Source organism: Bos indicus x Bos taurus, chromosome 6 (assembly GCF_003369695.1).
Source record: "Bos indicus x Bos taurus breed Angus x Brahman F1 hybrid chromosome 6, Bos_hybrid_MaternalHap_v2.0, whole genome shotgun sequence".
Lineage (NCBI taxonomy): Eukaryota > Metazoa > Chordata > Mammalia > Artiodactyla > Bovidae > Bos > Bos indicus x Bos taurus.
In genome coordinates, this window is record NC_040081.1 from 70,001,711 (window position 1) to 70,025,126 (window position 23,416).

Here is a 23,416-nt window from a genome sequence, read left to right on the forward strand (position 1 = left end):
GCCATCAAACCATCTCATCCTCTGTTGTCCCCTTCTCCTCCCGCCTTCAATTTTTCCAAGCATCAGGGTCTTTTTCAATGAGTCATTTCTTCACATCAAGTGGCCAAAGTATTGGAGTTTCAGCTTTAGCATCAGTCCTTCCAATGAATGTTCAGGACTGATTTCCTTTAGGATGGACTGATTGGATCTCCTCGCATTCCAAGGGACTCTTAAGAGTCTTCTCCAACATTACAGTTCAAAAGCATCAATTCTTCAGTGCTCAACTTTCTTTATAGTCCAACTCTCAAATCCATACATGATTCCTGGAAAAACCATAGCTTTGACTAGATGGACCTTTTTTTGGCAAAGCAGTGTCTCTGCTTTTTAATATGCTGTCTAGGTTTGTCATAACTTTTCTTGTATTAATTTAGTCAAATAAAATTTTGTTTTTCATTTTTCTTTTTGTCTCATTTAAGAAAGTCTTCCTTACTTCAAAGCTCTTAAGATCATCTCACTTATTTTCTTTTTAAAATTTAAAAATTTTTAGATTTACATCTATGTCCTTGATACAACTGGAATTTACTTTTGTGTAAGATGAGAGAGAGAGCCCATTTCATTTTTTGAAAATATTTCTCTGACTTCCGAGTCTCAGTGTTGTTGTTAAGAACTCAATTTTCAGTCTACTACTCCTTTCCATATAATACATCTTTTTTCTTAAAGAATCTTTTTTAATTATTATAATCTGCCACCATCATGAATCCAGGTTTGAGTTTGTTTGCTTGTGATGTGGGCTTCCTGAATCTGAGTATTTGTGTCTTTGATTAGTTCTAGAGAATTCTTGGCGATTATCTCTTCAATTTTACATCTTCCCTATTTTTTGTATTATTTACCTCTGATATCTTATTTGATGTATTTTTAGCCTCCTGAGTCTGCTTTCTAGGTATGTCAAACCATCTTACAGTCAGTCTATGATATAGTCTCTCTACTGCAGTCTTCTTCTTTTTAAAAAATATTTATTTATTTTGGCCATGCTGGGTCTTAGTTGTGGCATGTGGGATCTTTTTAGTTGCAGCATGTGGGATCTAGTTCCCTGTCCAGGGATCAAATCCAGGCCCCCTGCATTGGGAGCTCAGAGTCTTAGCCACTGAACCATCAGGCAAGTCTCGCTACTGCATTCTTGATAAGTATTTCAGATCTATTCTCTGTTTCACTAATTCTCTTGTCAGCTGTTTCTAGTACGATCTCTACTATGTCTGCTGCTACTGCTAAGTCACTTCAGTCGTGTCCAACTCTGTGCGACCCGAGTGGGTTGCCATTTCCTTCTCCAATGCATGAAAGTGAAAAGTGAAAGTGAAGTCGTTCAGTCGTGTCGGATTCTTAGCGACCCCATGGACTGCAGCCCACCAGGCTCCTCTGTCCATGGGATTTTCCAGGCAAGAGTACTCGAGTGGGTGCCATTGTCTTCTCTGATACTGAGTCTCAAATTGTCTACTGAGTCTCAAATTTTATTTAGTATACTTTTCTGTTATTAGAAGTTTTATTTGGCTTTTACTTATATTTCCTGCTCACTAAAAAAATATTTTTAACATGAAAAACTTCAAATCTACTAAAGTAAAGAGAATAGCACAGTAAATCCTTAATTATCCACTCTCCAGTTTCAACAATGAACAATTCATGGCTAATCTTTTTTCCTCTATGTCTCTGGCTACTTTCTTTCCCACTCCAGATAATAGTGAAGGAAATCCCAGACATCACATCATTTTATCTATAATAGTTAAATATTTGAAATTAAGAAAAAGCCCATGGTAATTCCTTAATATCAAATATTACTATCTTTTAAGCAATATTTTATGGTTCCTTGATCATACTTTTTAAAAGCCCCATTAATTTAATTATATCTAGTTTTCCCAATTCATTTGGTTCTGATATTATTATTTATTATTTCTCATGCTTCTGCTCATAACGGTTTATTTCCTCATGTGTCTGTAATTTTTTTTTAAATTTTAAAGAGAGCAGACTTTATTGCCCAGCAATTAAAAAATATGGAATGCATCACCAATTTGTGTGTCATCCTTGCGCAGGGGCCATGCTAACCTTCTCTGTATCATTCCAGTTTTAGTATATGTGCTACCGAAGTGAGCACTGTGATTTTTTTTTTTTTAAACTGGGGGCTCATGGTCATTGAAACTTTTTTTGAGACTTTGATTAATTCCCTTTGGAATTAATCATTTCCCCAGAGATTTGTGATTGCTTTTTCAGGCACCTTGTGTCCTTGTTAACCTTTAATCATTTAAACTGAGTTCTCAGGCTGAGTTTTTCAGGCCACCCAGGTAGGGTGAATTTTGACACTAAACCTATGTGATAATCACCTTGTTGTTAGTCATTCTCAGGGAAGCCTTTATTTTCCTTCTTTATCCAGAGTCAGAGCTGACAGAGGTTAAGAGTTCCTACTGGGTCCTTGCTGTGATACTAAATTTATTTTTCTAGTTTGCCTTTATTAGGGTGTTGCCTTTTATAGGACTGGCTCTATGCAGGGGTCTCAATTTGCTGTCCCAGCTTGTGCAAACTCCAGGTATTATCTCTTATCCCCAGCACATGCTTATATTGTATTAGAACAAACAATTCTTCACAAGCATGTATTGGCAGATTTCCTGAAGACAAGATTTAGTTTTAATGTCCACTTACCGCTTTGGATTCATGACTTATTAAACTATTTTTATCCTATGAATATTTCTTGCATTTTCTATAACTTAGCTAAGCATTTTAAATTATATTCTGAATACTTTATCCACTATGTTGAGGTCCTCTGTATTGGGATTCTTTATTAACTGTACGATCACATTCCCAGAAAGAGGATCTAAATTATGTCTTAAGCCCCACCAGAGTGACCACCTGAAATTAACCTCCTTCAGAGTATCTCCCAAGTGCGCCTGAGACCTTCCCATTCTGGGGCCTGCCGGGCTGCTAGATGCACATCCTTTACACCCTGCACTTTTCTGTTCTGGCTTCCTCATCTGACCATCACTCTTCTAGTGCTGACGACTCTCATGGGTTCCTTGTTCTGTTTTGGGAAGTTGTCCTTCACTGGACCACCACTGTCACTACCATTTTTGGCCTTTGTCTGAGACACTGTTCTTTCTTTTCTTATTTTATCCCAAACAGTGGATTGACCCCTGTCTTTAATTCTCTAAAGCACAGAAGGTGTGTGAGAGAGTACTGTAACACAGAGATCTGCTGATAACTACTGCCCAGCACCAGACCCATCCCCAGGTCTCCTGGTTCACCTACTCTCTCCACCCTGTTGCCATGTCACAATAGCTAATTTACTTTCCCACACCCGGGTCCTGTTCTCACCGATGGGGTTTGGAGTCCAGGCTAAATTTTACAGAGTCGTGGAAAAAGGAATTTTCACTCTCTTCTTCCCAGACCCCACATCCCCTAGTCCTTATTTTCCTATCCAGGAAGGACTGCCATCCATAGCACTTGGAAGGAAGAAGTTATTTTTTTCTTTCAGAAAAGCCCAGGGAAATAGGGCCTTACCTTATGACTCCCCACTTCCAAGACACCTCCAACACGAATCTGACATCAGTACACTGTCCAACACCTGGACCTTTCAGTCTCACATAACCCCATGTGTGAGCTTCCCAGGAGGCACAGGGGTAAAGAACCCATCTGCCAATGCAGGAGACGTAAGAGACCCTGATCTGATCCCTGGGTTGAGACGATCGCTTGGAGGAAGGCATGGCAACCCACTCGAGTATTCTTGCCTGGAGAATCCCATGGACAGAGGAGCCTGGTGGGCTACAATCCATAGGGTCATAAAGAGTGGGATATGACTGAGTGACTTAGCATGCACAACACCATGTTTTAGGACTCTATCACCTTTTAAAAATAGACGTCATTGAGCCTGGTCCGTTTCTTTTTCTGGTGTGCTGTGGACAATGACTTAGAAAAGAAATATATCACAAACTTCTCCAAAGACACATAATACTAAAGAGGTGTCGAGGCATCTGAAGTCATTGTTAGAAGAATAACTACTCTCTAAGGGACAAATTGTCTGCAGAGATGCAACTCTCTTTAAGACATCTTCTAAATTTACTTGAGTAAGCAGAACACTACATTTTAAAATTCAGGTTACTTTCCTGCATTGGGGATTTTCCCGTGAACAATGAGTGGAATATGACCTAGATTTGCATAACTAATAGTTCCCAAAGTGATGGTTGTTCCAGAAAAAAAACAAACAAATACATGAACAAAAACAATAGCCAGCCTCAAAAGTAAACTCAAGTCTTCACCTGGGATCTCTTCCTCTATAAACACACTTTTAAAGTAAAACCTGAAACTTTTAAATTGTAGTTTTCCAAGCACTCTACTCATACATTTTGTAATAAGAATCTTGTTTCTTAGATACCCTCTTATATATCTTTCTCAATATACTACAAAGCAACGTCTTACTCTGAGTGGATCCTTATTAAATATATGTTTATGCCACACATCAGTGTGAATAATTTGACTCATACTGCTTTTTTCCTACTATGACATGGAACTAGGGACTTTGATGGAATAAGAGGCACTTGAGACCTTTAAATCCCTACTCTGCCAGATATTGTGTGACCTTGGCTAACTTATTTTCTCTAAGCTTCAGTTTCCTCGTAAAAATATTTCTATAGCAAAGAACTTAGCCAAATGTTTCAATGGATAGTAATACTCTAGTCTCTTTCCTTCTGCCATCTCTCAGCCTCAAAATGCTAGAGGTCATTTGGCTCTGGGAAAGAGCAGGGGAAGCCAGGTCCCAGACCATTTAGGCCCACACTTCTTTTTTTTTAATTTTTAATTTTATTAAAAAATTTTTATTGGGATATAGTTGATACGCAGTGTTGTATTAGTTTCATGTGTACAGCAAAGTGATTTAGTTGTGTGTGTATATATATATATATAAAATCTACATTTATATATTCTCTTTAAGATTCTTTTCCATTACAGATTGTTACAAGATATTGAGTATAGTTCCCTGTGCTATAAAGAAGGTCTTTGTTGGTTATACATTTTATATATAGTGGTGTGTATCTGTTAATCTCAAACCCCTAATTAATCCCTCCCGCTCTTTCCCCTTTGGTTTCTATGTGAGTATGTTTCTGTTTTGTAAGTAAGTTCATTTGTGTCACTTGTTTGAGATTCCACATATAAGTGACATGGTGTGATATTGATCTTCATCTGGCTTACTTCACTTAGTATGATAATCTCTATCTAGGTCCATCCATGTTGCTGAAAATGGTATGCTCACACTTCTGAGTTCGATGGATCATTTGTCATTGAATTGTAACATTCCCAATTCAGACATTCTACTTCATGTGTCTTCTATGCTAAGTCACTTCAGTCGTTTCCGACTCTGTGCGACCCCATAGACGGCAGCCCACCAGGCTCCCCCGTCCCTGGGATTCTCCAGGCAAGAACACTGGAGTGGGTTGCCATTTCCTTCTCCAATGCATGAAAGCAAAAAGTGAAAGTGAAGTCGCTCAGTCGTGTCCGACTCTTAGTGACCCCATGGACTGCAGCCTACCAGGCTCCTCCGTCCATGGGATTTTCCAGGCAAGAGTACTGGAGTGGGGTGCCATTGTCTTCTATAGCGTTCTTGAAAACAAGTAAAGGATCACGGAAGGCTAAAGTTGTATAAATCAGTACTTTTCAAAATGTTGATTTTGACTCATTAGAGAATCCTGAAATGAATTTAGTGGACAGCCAGCAGTTTAAAAAATTAAATAGCAAAATAGAAAGAAATGTTCATAATAAGAAGAAATAATATTTAGTGAAATTCTATATAAAATGAGTCACATTGTATGTCCAATCTATTTCTTACAGTAAGTTGCAATAAAATTTGAGAAATACTGCTTTAAATTGTTCTGATACAGTCAAAATTCCTTTTAAATTCTGCAAAAATAAAGTAACATAGGTGAATATTCCCATGTAAACAATAATAACATCTCGTATAGTAGTTTGATTGCTTTACTGGTCCCAGTTCTTCACTCGTCGGTGTCTACCAAAAACTTGGTCCGTGCTTCCATTCTGACTGTCATGTGACTTGTTTGGCAAATAAGATATTAGCAAATGAGATGCATGAAAAAAACTCATGAAATTGGGCTTGATCTTGCTCTTGTCCTTTGCTGTTACCATGAAAACATGTCCACATTAGTTTGTTGGAAGATGAGAATTACATGAAGAAGAGTGGAATTGCCCCAGTCTCCCAGCCAAGTCCATCTTGGACTTGGCGACAGTCAACCACCACACCTTTAAAGGAGTCCAAAGAAGACCAGAATTGCCCAGCCAAGCACAGCCCAAATTGGCTAACATGCCTACTCATGAGCTAAATAAGTGTGTATTTTAGCATGCAGAAAGTTGTTTGTTATGGAACATTATTGTGGCAATAGATACTTGATACACCACATTGGGAGATCTTGTCAAATATTCATAATAGTAACAACCATTGCAATAAAATATGCACCAATTTCTCAAAGACCATCTCATTATGTAATTTCAAAAAACACTTCTCATCTTTGTGTTTCACATTACACTGGGTGCCACAAAAGGGCTTTTACTTACAAGAGCTTATTCAATTGTTTTAAGGAAGACAAGATGACAGAGGAAGGATTCTTGCCCAAGGTTACCTAACCAACTTCTGTTACCAAGAGAGTTGGGAAGAGCCACTCAAGAATTCTCTTTTTCAGGACCACCAAAAGTTGCTGACCATTCTAATTTTCCAAAATGAAAATCCCAATTTCTGTCCATTCTTCTGAATCTACCTCTATTTTCATAAAAGGTACTATGGGATGTCGATTTGAATAATTAAAATTGACATTTTGCTGTCAAGCAAAACAGAGGCCGTTTCCTCAGGAAACCACAATGACGTGAATATCCTCGGAGAACATATTGTCCTCCAAATAACCCAATTTGTTTTCCCTAAATTTGCATTTTCATTGGATCATTGAAGATGAGTTTGTCTTTGTAACAGGAGGCCTGTGATTCCCTTGACTAGCCTAGTTTGTCTTGTTGGTTCTCACAGCAACATCCTGGGGCCATTTGCTCATGGAACATTTCAGTTTCCGGGGGGGCTACCAGTTATCTAACAAGAGATGCCCTTCAATGAGTTCTCACCCCAGTTATCAGTCAGGGGATAAGAAGTGGCAAAGTTGTAGTGAGGATTGAAGTGGGGGAGCTTTGAGGTTCTTTTATAAACCTCATATCTATATGTTAAGAAAATATTGATTGCCATGTTAAAGAATTGTGGGTATGTATAGAACTGTGGGTATGTATATTGAGCAAGAGAGAATGGAACACAGGAAAAAATCCTTCAAAGCCATTCCCTGGTACTAGCAAACCCCCATCAGTTAGACAGACCTGGTAATTTTGGATTAAAAAAATCCAAATATTTTTGTGTCCTATCGACAATGGATCTAATAAGCTCTGCGTGTGTGTGTGTGTGCACGCACATGTGCACGCGCGTGCTCAGTCATGTTTGACTCTTTGCAACCTCTGTCCATGGACTTTCCCAAGCAAGAAATACTGGAGTGGATTGCCATTTCCTTCTCCAGGGATCTTACTGACCCAGAGGTCATCTCTTGCATCTCCTGCCTTGGCAGGTAGATTCTTTACTATTTGTACCACTTGGGAAAGTAAGCAGTAACTTCACACATACCTCAAATATGTGTCTTGCAGTGGCTTATGACCTTAAACAAAGGCAAATTTATTAATATTCATGCATCTTCAATGTGCTGGGCTCTATGCAGAGTATTGGTGATCTACAGACAAATAAGACCCACCCCCTGCCATCAAAGAGGACCCACACTGCACCTGTTTGATGTGTTCATCTCTGTGACCCCAGGGAAGGGGTCAATATTTTAGCTCTTTGATGACATAATTTTAATAGCAAACTTGGGTTTTATCTATCTCTTACAAAATTTTCTCTGATTTTTGACAGCTTGGTTGTCATTTGTGTCTTTTGATGCTTTACCTTGAGTTATTTTGGAGTTGGCATTCGATACAGATAAGTATCCAATACAAAATATTCATTAAATGAATGTAGAAACAATCACGTTTTTTGAATGCCACAAAACGAGTGGTCAACTGGTTGTGCAGAATTCACAGGAAAAAAGTACACGTGTTGGTATGTATGTGTGCACCAAAATGCTTACAAGAATCTCATCTAGTATATATTTTTAAGAACATAAGTACTTTTTCAGCTAAAGATCTTAGGTTGACTTGAATCAAATTTGACTTACATTTCCTCCAGTGCTTAAAGCTTGGCTTGAAGCTTAAACACTTGGGTTCAAAGTATTTCAGCATTTAACAAAAATCCTTCGGATTCCATCAAAATGATAGATTAAGTATGCTTACTCGAATCCCCTGCCTCAAAAATGGGTCTGCAAATCTATTTTAGTGAGTGTTTTACATAAGCCCTTTCTTGAGAAATGGGTAATAAGTAAATTTAAGATAGTCTATTTTAGTTAGAAAAACAAAACATTTCTGAGTATGTTTAAAGTAAGATTTGTTTTATTTTAAGGGTATTTTTCAATATCCTTGAAATCATGTAAATTAAACAAAAATGAAATTATTTTAATAAATAATTTTGCCCTACTAGTGCACATAAGTGTTTTCCTTTTATATGTTAGTTATCATGTATTTATGTGTTATGTATTTATTATTTTTATGAAATAAGAATAATATTTATAAGAAAATCCATTGTTACATTATCACCAATGTTTATAATCACAGAATGATACATACATACATCAGTGATATTTTTGTTTAGGTTTAGACTCATTTTACTCCGTGCTGTGCTTAGTTACTCTAAATGAATATAATTATTCCACCTAAAAGAGCTCATAAAGGCTTTTAAGATTAATTTGTATCAATATCCCCTGATCATAGATACAGTTCATCGTCATGTATTCTAAGACTGTCTTCTACTTTGGGGGAGACCAAGGGGGTGGGTGATCATGTAGAATAATATAGTTAGAGTATTCTAGGGCTGGAAAGAACTCAATGTAATCTTAATTCATTTTACATAGGTGATAATTTGGCTTATAAAAGTTAAGTGATATGTATACCCTTCTAACCTTACATACAAAGATGATTTCAGAATTGTTAAACCTGGAGATGGCAATTGGGATTAAATTATACATAATTAGCAAGGAGATCAAACCAGTCGATCCTAAAGAAAATCAACCCTGAGTATTCATTGGAAAGATTGATGTTGAAACTTAAGCTCCAATAATTCGGCCACCTGATGTGAACAGCCGACTCATTGGAAAAGACCTTGATGCTGGGAAAGATTGAAGGCAGGAAGACAATGGGGCGACAGAGGATGAGATGGATGGATGGCATCACCGACTCCATGGACATGAGTTTGAGCAAACTCTGGGAGATAGTGAAGGACAGAGAAGTCTGGCATGCTGCAGTTCATGGGGTCACAAAAATCAGACACGACTTAGTGAATGAACAATAAACAACAATACATAATTATCCCCAGTGAGTCTTTTACCAACCACGTATCATCTTCCCAGAATGTAGTACAAGAACAAAATACCAGGCTGCCTGTAGGAGTTATGGATGGGTAGTATGGTTGATGTAAATCTATGGTGTGTTCTCCACCACTCATAGAACACAAATGATGCTGAGAGCTCACACCAGAACCCAAAGCAACAGGAAGCAGATGGCCAGAAGGGGATAATGAATAACCTTCAGGAGATGATGTACTGATTTTATTCTTCCAAATATTGACTGAGTTCTATGGCCTGAAGGTTTGTGTCCCCTCGAATTCATATGTTGAATTCTAACCTCCAAAATGATGATATTTGGAAATGGGAACTATGGTGGTTAGATCACGAGGGGAGAGCCCTCATGAATGGGATTAGTGCTCTTCTAAAGGAGACACCAAAGCTCCCTCTTACCTTCTGTCCTATGAGGATGCAGGGAGAAAAGGGTCTCTGTCTATGAACCATGTAGCAGGCTCTCATCAGATACTGAATCTGCTGGCACCTTGATCTTGAACACCCCAGGCTCCAGCATCAAGAGAAATAAATATTTGTTGTTTGAGCCATCCAGTCCATGTTATTTTTGTTATAGCAGCCCAAACAGACTAAGGTACTTATAAATCAAACTTATTGCTAGAACTGACAGATGATAGTTTCTCAGAGTCAGAGGGTTTCACAGCCATCTGTCAACGAAGACCAGAAAGTATAGAATGACCCAGACATGTGTAAGGCTTGTGGGTCCCATTACTGAGATGGTAAATCATGGACCAGGTAGGGTTCCTGTTCAGTTCAGTTCAGTTCAGTTCAGTCGCTCAGTCATGTCTGACTCTTTGCGACCCCGTGAATTGCAGCACGCCAGGCCTCCCTGTCCATCACCAACTCCCAGAGTTCACACAGACTCACATCCATCGAGTTGGTGATGCCATCCAGCCATCTCATCTTCTGTCATCCCCTTCTCCTCCTGCCCCCAATCCCTCCCAGCATCAGAGTCTTTTCCAATGAGTCAACTCTTCGCATGAGGTGGCCAAAGTATTGGAGTTTCAGCTTTAGCATCATTCCTTCCAAAGAAATCCCAGGGCTGATCTCCTTCAGAATGGACTGGTTGGATCTCCTTGCAGTCCAAGGGACTCTCAAGAGTCTTCTCCAACACCACAGTTCAAAAGCATCAATTCTTCGGTGCTCAGCCTTCTTCACAGTCCAACGCTCACATCCATACATGACCATAGGAAAAACCATAGCCTTGACTAGACGGACCTTTGTTGGCAAAGTAAAGTCTCTGCTTTTGAATATGCTGTCTAGGTTGGTCATAACTTTCCTTCCAAGGAGTAAGCATCTTTTAATTTTATGGCTGCAGTCACCATCTGCAGTGATTTTGGAGCCCAGAAAAATAAAGTCTGACATCTATTTCCCATGAAGTGATGGGACCGGATGCCATGATCTTTGTTTTCTGAATGTTGAGCTTTAAGCCAACTTTTTCACTCTCCACTTTCACTTTCATCAAGAGGTTTTTGAGTTCCTCTTCATTTTCTGCCATCAGGGTGGTGTCATCTGCATATCTGAGGTTATTGATATTTCTCCCAGCAATCTTGATTACAGCTTGTGCTTCTTCCAGTCCAGTGTTTCTCATGATGTAATCTGCATAGAAGTTATATAAGCAGGGTGACAATATACAGCCTTAACATACTCCTTTTCCTATTTGGAACTAGTCTATTGTTCCACGTTCAGTTCTAACTGTTGCTTCCTGACCTGCATACAGATTTCTCAAGAGGCAGGTCAGGTGGTCTGGTATTTCCATCTCTTTCAGAATTTTCCACAGTTTATAGTGATCCATATAGTCAAAGGCTTTGGCATAGTCAATAAAGCAGAAATAGATGTTTTTCTGGAACTCTCTTGCTTTTTCCGTGATCCAGCGGATGTTGGCAATTTGATCTCTGGCTCCTCTGCCTTTTCTAAAACCAGCTTGAACATCAGGAAGTTCACGGTTCACGTATTGCTGAAGCCTGGCTTGGAGAATTTTGAGCATTACTTTACTAGCATGATCAATTATGATAACATGGTAAAACTTGCCTTCAAAGAGGCTGTCAACTAGGAAAATTTCTTGGAAGAGAAATTCCTTATTGAAAGTTATCAGTGTTCAGGTGACTAGTTCAATCTGGCTCTTGGGTTTGAGGAGACAGTGAAAAATAGCAGAGAGGACACAGACTTTAGAGTGAAACAAACATGGATTTGAACCTTAGCTTTACTGCATGGTAGCTGTGTGGCTCATCTGTAAAATGGGAGGTAATAAGACTGTCTTTGCAACATGGTTTTAAGAGTTAGATGCCTGGGACTTTCCTGGTGGTCAAGTGGTTAAACTCTGAACTTCCAAGGAGTGTGGCGTGGATACAATCCCTGGTCAAGAAACTAAGATTCCACATGCCGCCTGGCACAACACTCATGCACGTGCACACACACACACAAGAATTAGATGCTGGTATATACAAGATCAATAACAAGTGCTCAGTGAGTGATAGTTATTAATTTTCCTCCCTCCAAGTGAAGGAGGACAATAATGATATAATGGTCTCTATTCTTTATGCCAGGCAAATAATCTCTAGATGCCAGGCAAAAACTTTATAAACTGTCTTTCTGAATCTTCATCATTATCGTTAGACCCAGGTATTATTGATATTTTTCATACATAATAAGCATGGATTCTGTAAGGTTGAGTTGATACCAAGGTCACTTGGAAAGTAAGCTGCAGAGACAGGGTTCAACCCAGATCTGTCCCGCTTATCGCCACAATTCTATACTGTCTCCCCACGTCCTCTGGAATCAGGATGCTGATTTCACTCTATGGATGGTCCTTCTTCCATATCTGTTTGAGCTGAAAGAGAAGCAATGATTAACTAATGAAGATGATTTAAAAAATCCCAGAACTCTTTGAGATGCATGAGAGGGGGAAAAGCCCCGGATTTCTGTAGTTTTAGAGGAGACCCTCAGGAACACTGGTGAAACTAGAAAGCAGTGAGACAGATGTTTGACTTTTAGTTTAAACAGTGGAATTTTTAGTGCTCTGTGTTTGTTTTAGAACATATTTTATAGCAGTTGCTGTTGAAATGATGGGAAGGTAGAAATCTCTTTTAGCATTTGGAAGTACTTTTTTCATTTTCTTTGAGTGGCAATGTTATGACTGGCTTCAGAAGATGAAGTTTTTAAGACATTCATGCAAACTTCCGACATTAGCTGATTTCCTTCAGCCCTGTTGTAGTAAAATTCAGGTAAACAATTTTATTCCATGTCTTCCATTAACAAGGTCAAAAGATTAAAGCATACAAGGCCCTGTTCCTTTCATTCTAACAAAGCATTTAGCTGGGATTACATTTACCGTCTTGGGTTTTCTTGCTTCTTAGAAACTGTCCTGATTTCCTTGGTTGAAGTTGTCTAATGACTCTTTGTTACCTGGACTTGTAGCTTGAGATAGTGGTTGAAGGGGAGTCTGAGGCTCTTTCTTCTGTGCTGGGCTCTTGTAGGTCCTGTTGTGCTAAAATTTGGGAAATGGCCTTATAGCCTGATTTGTAGACTAGAATGCCGATTGTAGAACTGTACAACTGAATTTGTTACTTTGCTGATTTGTCCTTTTGTCAATGTCATTATATCTGGAAAGACAAATAGCTATCAGTCCTTTAGACAATATTTTAGGAATTTTTAATAAGTAGCTACTATGCTATGGAGGGGCTTCCCAGGTAGGTCAGTGATAAAGAATCTACCTGCCAGTGCAGATGTGAGTTTGACCCCTGGGTTGGGAAGATCCCTTGCTGAAGGAAATGGCAACCCACTCCAATATTCTTGGCTGTAGAATTCCATGGACAGAAGAGTGTGGCAAGCTACAGTCCATGAGGTTGCAAAGAGTCAGACACAACTGAGCAACTGAGCACACACACACCATGCTATGGAGACCATGGCAGTTACAAGGAAGTGTAATAAACTGAAATGAGCAAAAGTTCCAGAAAAGACAGCTCATGTCTGGTGATGGTGATGATGATCACAATAGTGACAGTGATGATGGTGGTGGTTAACTATCAATTACTGAGCATCTCCATGTATCAGGACCAAGAATCTGGTTCTAAAACTCCTACTCTTTCTAACATGCCCCACTTCTTTGTATCTGCTTCAGTGCTAAAGAGGGACTTCTCCAGTGGTACAGACAGTAAAGAATCTGCCTGCAATGCAGGAGACCTAGGTTTGATCCCTGAGTCAGGAAGATCCCCTGGAGAAGGAAATGGCAACCCACTCCAGTATTCTTGCCTGGAGAATCCCAAGGACAGAGGAGTCTGGCGGGCTATAGGGTCACAAAGAATAGGACATGACTGAGTGACTAACACACACACAGTGCTATAGGATGGCAGAGAGTCTGTAGGTAGCTCACTTTAATGTTCCACGGGTAGGAAGTAACAGCTGGGGACACTAGTGATGTGACATCAGAAATATGAATTATGTCCCTTCACTGCTCTAAGCTTTATTTTCCTAGGAATAATTTTAACTATGAGGTATCAAAGAGGCTTCTGCAAAGAACCAGGTTCATGGAAGATGTTTCATAATTGGTAATGATTATTAATATTATTACTATTATGAGATATAGCCTTGCTCTCTAAGAAGTCTTAGTAACGTGGAAGGGAGTTTTAAAAAGAATATGGTCAACAGTGGTAAGTGCCAGAGAAAGGCCAAAACTCGAGGATAATAAGAACAGGTAACATGCTTCATTCGGAGAAGGCAATGGCACCCCACTCCAGTATTCTTGCCTGGAAAATCCCATGGACGGAGGAGCCTGGTGGGCTGCAGTCCATGGGGTTGCTAAGAGTCGGAGATGATTGAGCGACTTCACTTTCTCTTTTCATTTTCATGCACTGGAGAAGGAAATGGCAACCCACTCCAGTGTTCTTGCCTGGAGAATCCCAGGGACGGGGAAGCCTGGTGGGCTGCCATCTCTGGGGTCGCACAGAGTCGGACACAACTGAAGCAACTTAGCAGCAGCAGCAGCAGCAACATGCTTCGTTACCATGGAGTTACTAGAAAAGGAATTCAGGTAGGTCACGAGGCTGGGCTAACTGGAAATCCATACACTTCTTCCCTGTGCATGCAGTGCCTTAATCAAGGTCATGCAGCGTCTTCTCTTTTTTCACTAGCTTCACACTGGGACCGCACTAATACTGATTTCCGGAGCCTTACTTCCCCAGTCTTTGGGTGGCTATGCATATATCCCTGTGGCAGACTCAGATCCATCACTCCCTTCATCCCATTCTATCGGAGCGGTTCTCCTCACCACAGCTTCCCTTCTGCCCAGGAGAGGCTGATTATGTTCCCAGAGAAACAATCAGCAATCTTAGCCTCTGGGTTTGTGAGTGAACAGAAGACACTAAAAGGTTATAGTCCACTGAAGGCTGCACCGGGAGACTGAGTGGATGGGAACCTTCTCCTGGGTGACTTGCTGAACTGTGGTCCTCATTAGCTTTGTTTTCTAGCTTGTTAACCGTGGATAGAGGCAATAAAATGCTGCTCAGTTTTGCAGAGACAGTTGTTCCAGCAAATTTCAGTACTTGCTTTGGTCTTTGTTAGTTTGGGATAAATTTAAATTATGTAAACAAAATCTTCCTTCTCCTGAATATTTCAGCTTTTACGTTTTTCCCCTTGATTGCTCTAAATTTGAATGAGAGGAGCACTGGAGCTCAGTCAGACACCTTTTTATTGAGGCATCTCAAAGAAGTGCTGAAAAGCATCTCAGAGGTGATTTTTAACTAATCAGTTAACTAATTAATTATCTCACAGAGTTTAAGAAATAAGTAATACTTATTTTCAAATAGAATGAAAGAGTAAATAGTGAAAAGTATGTCTCCTTTCCTGATTCCTTTTCCCATTTTTTTTAAACAGCAAGTTAGTGGCATGATAAAATCCAATCTGAACACAGATGAAATTTCAGGTTTTGTATTATGAAAAATGAATGTTTCTACTTTATCAATGCTGTAAATTTGCAAACTGGAACATACTGAATTTGCTGACAAAGAATGACACCTATAACTGTGCTACGGTTAACAACCACAAAAGCAAAAGACATAGAGAAGGAGAGCAGAAAGAAATAAAGAGTATATTAAAGGTGAATGAAGTGCAACATCCAGACCCTGACATGACGCCTTGAAATTCACTTTGTGATTTCCAAGTTACCATGTGACCAGCTCATGGAAGAACTCATTGGGGAACTTTGGGGTGAAATGTAATGTAGACATCAGACTCTTCCTACAGTTAACTTCACAAAAACCGCTTCTTGTCTGTCCCATCAGAATAATTCATAAGAGCAGCTGAATTCCTCTGCCCTAGCTTTGAAAAATAACTTCAAAAATTATTTGGATGAAAACAGAAAAATCTACATGATCATCTCAAATTTCCAATTTCTCCAGTGGCTCAAGTGGTAAAGAATTTGCTTGCAGTGCAAGAGACTAAGAAGACACAAGCTCAGTCTTTAAGCGGGGAAGAGGAAATCACAACCCACTCCAATATTCTTGCCTAGAAAATCCCATGGACTGAGGAGCCTGGTGGGCTACAGTCTGTAGGGTCACAAAGAGTTGGACTCAACTGAGCATGCACACATCCATCTCAAATTTCAAGAAAGGTTTCACATTTCCCTGGCTATCCTGACATTCTTAGTACTTCCTAGTATGAAACTAAGAACCGAAGAATTTGTTTATAATACTTACCCCTAGGTGTTGCTTTCAAATACCTGTTCCCATTTAAACAAACAAACAAAACATTCAAAAACTCCAAAAGTCCAAGAGAAGCCTCGAGAGGATCTCTGTGCTCCCAAGCTGCTCTCAAATTTTCTCATAAGCTTGATTTCCTTGGGTCTACTGGGTTTGGCCCAGAGAAAATACAAACCAGTTTCTTCTCATGGGTTTTGTTTTTCATTTATTGCAAAAGAGTATTATGACCAAGAAGCATGCTTGGTCACTAAGTTGTGTCTGACTCTTTGCAACCCCATGGATTTTGTAGTTCATCAGGCTCCTCTGTCCAGGGGATTCTTCAGGCAAGAATACTGGTTGCCATTTCCTTCTCCAGGGGACCTTCCTGACCCAGGGATCAAATCTCATCTGTGTCTCCTGTATTTCAGGCAGATTCTTTACCCACTGAGCCATCGGGGAAGCCCACTATGATCAAGATGATCACTGGAAAATAAGCATTGCTATAAGAGATCCCATTTCAAAGTTAAAATATTTTATGCATGGATCATCAGAGATAAATTCTACCTCTACCCTACTTCTACCCCTTCATCCTCCTTATATTCTCTAGGCTTTGAAGCTTTTCTCCAATAGAACTAATAAACCAACACATTAGGAATAGATTTAATCTTGGGGCAGCTAGAACCAGGATTCCATCATTATGAATTAACTAATTAATAATACAATTAACTATGTCTATCCAGTTATCTGCAGTAGTAAATAAACAATGCAGGGACTTCCCTGGTGGTTCAGTGGTTAAGACTTCACCTTCCAATGCAGTAGGTGTGGGTTCAATCCCTGGTCAGGGAGCTAAGATCCCACATGCCTCATGGCCAAAAAACCCAAACATAAAACAGAAGCAATATTGTAACAAATTCAACAAAGACTTTGAAAATGGTTCACATTAAAAAAAATCTTTTAAAAAATAAGCAGTACACTGTGTATTTGTCAGATCAGCTAGTCACTCCAATTCTCTGCTCTCTTCTCCATAACCTAGTTCTTTTTTTCCTATTTAGTTTCTAAATTTATTTAAAATTATGTACCACAGCAAATGACTCTTATGGGAGAATCTTCCTCATGTGCTATGATTTAAGGACAACTGAGTGAGTTAGCAGGTGGAGGAATAGATGGAACCAGGGGTGGATGAATGGGTGATTGAGAAGGATGCTATGAAATTTGAACTTGGTATGTTAAATAAAAGGTTCAAAATTTAGGGAGGTCAAAGGAGTATTATAGACCTCAAAGATAGCCATAAAAGATTAAAGCAGCAGCTAAGAGATAATGTATGCAGATTCCTTAGAAAAGTGAAGACCATAACAAACCACTAGACATTTCCAATACTTTTTTTAAGTTAGAGGACTAAAACCATGTATTGCTTCTTTCCCCAGTTTTTAGTTACAAAAATTAGTCTACCTTCCAAACATGTTAGGAATACATGAGTTGCCCATCTGCCTTCTTTGCTGTTTATTGAGAAAGATTATGTTCAGAGTCATTAGAAAAGTAATTCTCTCTTGATTTTTCAAGAAAACCCCAGATACGACCTGCACATTGATAACAGGGAATTTAGTTTGCTGGCAAGAATGAATTGGATTTTGGTTGTATTTTTTAAGTAGAATTGCTATACTTGTTTCTTTTTTCAAGGACAGATTCAAATACCTTTCCCCTGCTGTCCATGACTATTACTCAGATGGGAAACTCCACTAGAATAGAAATATATTTTAAGTAGCAAAAAAACAATTGACAAATATTTTTTAAAAATCTACCTGTGAAATCAAAGTAACAAATTTGACTCTGAAAATGTATTCTTGGATTAATCTCCTAATCTCTGTCTCAATAATAGTACCTGAGAGAGACTGAGTAATTATGCAAATCAGCTGCTAGAAATTTAATTACTTTGTTTAAAATGACCAATGCTGTAGTGGAATTTAATCACTTGAACCCTGGCATTATTTGAATACCAGATAGCATGATCCAATGGTACAACTGTCAATCAGGTACTACCCTCTATTTATTAATGCTGCCTGGGTGATTCTTTGCCCTGAGGTAAAGACGATAATTTCAATTGGTCAATACAAAAAATGGGCTTTATTTGTTAAAGTAATTTGAGAGTGAAAAAAGGAAATTATTATGAAACATATATTGTCACATAAATTTGTATTTGAACTAAACAGTGGGCTCTGGGTGAGAGCCTGCTGCTAAGTCACTTCAGTCATGTCCGACTCTGTGCGACACCATAGATGGCAGCTCACCAGGCTCCCCTGTTCCTGGGATTCTCCAGGCAAGAACACTGGAGTGGGTTGCCATTTGCTTCTCCAATGCATGAAAGTGAAAAGTGAAAGTGAAGACATTCAGTCATATCCGACTTTTAGCGACCCCATGGACTGCAGCCTATCAGGCTCCTCCATCCATGAGATTTTCCAGGCAAAAGTACTGGAGTGGGGTGCCATTGCCTTCTCCGGGGTGAGAGCCTAGTACAACATTAATAGGTTCTCTTTAACTTGAGTACGACATATAAAGAACTTTTGCCCAGGAGATAAACATTTGAAATAGCTCCCAAAGTAAATATAAAGTGACTACCACAGAAACAAAAGTGTGATGATATTGAAACTTTTCTTTTGAAATATTTAATACAATTCAAAGAAAATAACTGCCTCTAAGGGACTTTAGAAAAATGTGCATATTAAGAAAAACTGGAAGGAAATTTGCAAACATGGAAATAGTCATGTTGGGGTGGAAAGATTATGGATAGGTTTTTTTCTCTTTTATTCTCCCCAGTTTTATAAATTGTTGTAATAAAAAGAAAATGGCTCAATTGTGCTCTTAGTTCCAAGGTTTGATTGATAGAATCAGAGTGCTCTGGGTATCTGTTTGTTCCCTGTAATAGTCTACTGTTTGCAGAAACCATTTTAGGGTTTTTATTAAGACCTGGAGGAAAAGAAGAAGGTGTGTGTGTGTGTGTGTGTGTGTGTGCGTGCTTAGTTCTTTCTTATAAAGCTGTCTTTTTTTGCTGCTTGAAAAAGTATTTCATTTGTATCCATTGTCTTTCTCTCCTTAGATGCCTGTTCTCTAGGAGAGCTTGCTGAAAAAAAATCTCCAGTCAATAAGAAAGGTACTCTGGTTGTAAGTCATTATGTTTTCCTATTCTATGTCATTGTTTCTACATTTGTAAAGTGAAAGTGAAGTCACTCAGTCGTGTCCGACCCTCAGCGACCCCATGGACTGCAGACCACCAGGCTCTCCGTCCATGGGATTTTCCAGGCTAGAGTACTGGAGTGGGGTGCCATTGCCTTCTTACATTTGTAAAACCAATATTATATTCTGCACAAAAGTATACGATTGCTACACACTTCAGCAAACTTTCTAGGTTAAGATAACTTTAGACTTAGTAGGTTTAGGTAATTTTCAAATCACATGCAAAATATCAATACAATAATAAGATAGTACTTTGTGTATCTTCTACAAATAGTCGTTCTAAGATAATAAATTATGGCCTTATATTTTAAAGTAGTGTTGAATGAGGAGATGCGTTTGAACAGTGGATGAAGTGGGGAAATACACACTCAAGACCTTGCTACTCTTCGTCTCCCAGCAGGTTTTTGACTCCATTTCTCCATCTGTGCAATGGCCCAAATCCTGCCCTGACCCAGAGGACTCCTGTCAAAATGCTCTGGGAGGATGGACTATATTCACAGTTTTGTGGGGTTTTTTCCCCCTGCCGGTGTCTCTGCAAATCACAAGGAAGAATTTGCCACTCTAAGAATAGGTCCTATTCATCTTAACTCACGCTAGCATGTATTCTAGCCTAGAAAACATAAGGTTTCATCTTCCCTTGTCCTGTGATTCACAGACATGGACCTATGTGCGATCAGATATTCCTAAACCACTGAGAAAACTTTTTTCAATGAATCATGATGTTCACTGAAGCCCGAGGGACCATCCAAAGCCACTATCTCGGCCACTAAGACTTTCCAAATGAAAGCTCCTTGCTGGCACTGGACTCAGTTGCTCTCTTGCAACAGTGTTCCATCCACCAAAATGTCTCTGGAGAACCTTTAGTTTATTGTCATCTGTAGAAAATAGGAAGCCTGCACAGAGCTTTCTAAATTCCTAATTCATCTGGCAGGATCTTGAAACAAGTCATAGCCAAGGGCAGAAATAGTGGAAAATGAACCCCAGGCTGACTTATGAAATGTGTGAGCTTGCAGTTGCCTTGACACCCAGTTTCTTTATGGTCTGTCTTTTTGATTCGCCAGTATTTTCCCTTAAGCATTTTGATGTGATTTTGCAGTTGTTGTTCACAATAAAAGGTAGGGATTTCAGGGTATGACTTCCTTGTTTTCAAGGATTGGCTACAGAAACCCAGGGAGTTCTTGATCTAGACATAGAAAAGAGGAACAATTCTAATGGTTTCTGAAATAACAGGTGAAGAGCTGGGAGTGTGGCATGTAGCTGTGGGAGGTGGGAGACCCAGGCAGTGGATGAGGAGAAGGGAACATCGTGCAAAGGGGGCCATGGATGGGAGGGGTGCCTTTGGGAAGAGCTTGTAGACAAGAGCCAGAGAACAACTGTCTATTTCTCAAGACAAAATGGAAAAGGGAGGAGCAAAACAATGAATGAAGGTTTGACTGAGATCTTTTTTAAGCTTGGGGCAGTATTAAATTCCTACTGACTTCGTAGATCATTAGGTTGCTGAAGGGGCCAACACTCCATATTTTCTCCATTAAAAGTGGGGAAATCAGACTCATTTATGCTCATATGAAACATATAGGGAGTAGATATTAATCCTGTAATTACCCAAACCAGTAATATAATAGGTATAAAATAGGAGAAGAACCATGAATGACAGAAAACTATAGGGAGCTGGAAGAATATACACAAATCTCAGGTACAACTGTTGTAGTTGTGGGTCACTAAAAGATTTCCTTAAGGTAGAGACTTTTGGGCAGAGGCCAGTAGAATCTCCTGAGAATGAGAATTCTCTCTGTGAGCTCTAGAAACAGTCGGTGTCCTCAGGACAAGGCCTTAGAGAGACGATTCTGGGATGAAGAGAGAGTATTGTTGAAGAGAAGCTTTTGTCATGGATTGTGGATTCCTGAGGACTGTTTGGGAACATTGGAAGGGAAGGGAACCACGGGAGGCTTAGCAAAGTTCTCATCCACTCCCACTCGTCCCTTACAAGGGATTGATGAAGTAATCCATTCTCCAATTTTGCTGCATTGTCCCAAAGTGGATCTGGAATTTTCCATCACTTATCCCTGACCCAGCCTGAACCTTTGTCAGGAAGAACTAGAAACTACTTTAAAGTAGCTGCAAATATCCAGAGGAGTCTTTATCACTAAACCCTCTGGGAGCTTGGGAATTGGAAAGAAATCAACCAAAAAGATACTACTTAGGGGATGCCAAGGAACAGGGGTTTAGGAGAGAGTGGCTGCTGACACCTGCTGTCAGGAAAGAGGGCAAGTGACAGTTCAATTTGAGGATGAAAACCTCTAACCTGGAAAGAGGAATCTCAGATCATCCCAATCACTCAGACAGAAGACATTTCATGGCTTGGCAATCTGGAAGTTTTCTGTTTTATCTTGTTTTCAAAGAAGCACCGAGTCCTGGTCTGTCCAAAATGATAGGCACTAAACACACGTGGCTATCCAACCCTGGAAATATGGCTGGTCCAGATTGTGATATGCTATAGGGACAAAATACACACAGGAGTTCAAAGACTTACCGTAAACAAAAGCATGGAAAAATTTTTATCCATGTTTTTAAATTGGTTACTCAATGAAATGATGAAGTCCTAGATATACTGGGTTCAGTCAAATACATTACCAAAGTGAATTTCTCCTCTTTATTTTTCCTTTTCTTAGATGTGGTTACTAGACAGTTTAGAATGACACATTCACATTTGTGCCTCACACTAGATTTCTCCTGGACAACCCTGCTCTAGGCAGACAGACCATGCCCTTCTCCATGTTCTCTCTCCTCCTACAGACAGCAAGTTACACACCACAGCAACAGAACTCAGAAAATCAATCAGTACCACCTGTAAGAGAAGTACCACCTGATTCTGTGTTCATTTCAATATGCTGCATTCTCCTCACCTTGGCAATCTGAGATGGAGTGAAAAAACAGGTGCGGCCTGTCTAAACCCTTGGCTTTAATATCTGCCTCCTTGAAGTTCCTGTTGATAGAGGGAAGGAGTGGCTGCTCTTCTGTGTGCTCCCTTGAGCTCTTCGTCTGCCTGGCATCCCAGACACTTGTGCATTGAGAATTGTTCCTGCTGGCTCTGCCTCTCACAGATGTAGCTTTGGGAGAGGACCTGCAACGGTTCTCAGAGCATCAGGGAAAAAGGCGGCATGGAGCCAGAATCTTTCCCTTGTAAATGCAGTGTTTACAAATGCAGCTGCGAAGCGCTGGCTGCCCCTCAGCTCAGAGCCTCACACTTGCCTACTCTGTTCTCCTTGACACTGGAAGAGGCCTCTCTCGGGGGAATCTGCATTTTAAGATGGAATTCTTCAAAGCCCCCCAAAATCTGCGGTGTGCAAAAGAGAGAGAGAAAGAGGCACTGAGCGAGGTCATTTCAAACCTGATGGCAGAGACAGAGGACAGGATTGCCCCCTATCCCCTCTTCTTGTCAAGTCAGCTCCAGGAAACCTCTTGAATTAATCTTAAAATGAGTCATTGGAAGTGGGTTTGGAGCAGAATTCTAAATACATAGAGGGATTTGGGTTGAGGAAGAATAGATGAGATCCTGAGAGTAATAGCTAGTACTTATGAAGCCTGTTGATGGGTCTAGTCCTGCTGGAAGCATGAATTTACCCAAGCTTTATAACAATCCTACAGGATGAACACAATTGTTACTCCCATTTTACAGAAGTGAAAATTGAGGAACGAGGTCCATATTCTCATTGCTTAAATTCATAGGCTGATAAGCAGCAAGACTGTTAACAGCTTAACTTCAGAGCCTATGCCTGGAACCTCTATAATCTACCATCTCTCACATGAGAAGCGAGTTCAGGAGAAGTGAGCAAGCCTGGCTTCATCTATCTGTTAAAAGCAAATTTAATCTTCCCTCATGTTAGTTCCAAAACTTTATGAGCCTGCAGATATTTTTGCAGCCTCTGAAATATTCATGATCCTTCCTACACTTAATGCAAGGTCACGGAGTAC

General features: G+C 39.7%; 1 non-coding gene across 1 annotated transcript; it reads right to left on the reverse strand.

Annotated features, from left to right (window-relative positions):
- Window positions 1–2,015: 2,015 nt before the first annotated feature.
- On the reverse strand, window positions 2,016–2,122 carry LOC113894846. Its single transcript, XR_003511684.1, has one exon. It is a non-coding gene; the product is annotated as a U6 spliceosomal RNA (small nuclear RNA).
- Window positions 2,123–23,416: the final 21,294 nt, after the last annotated feature.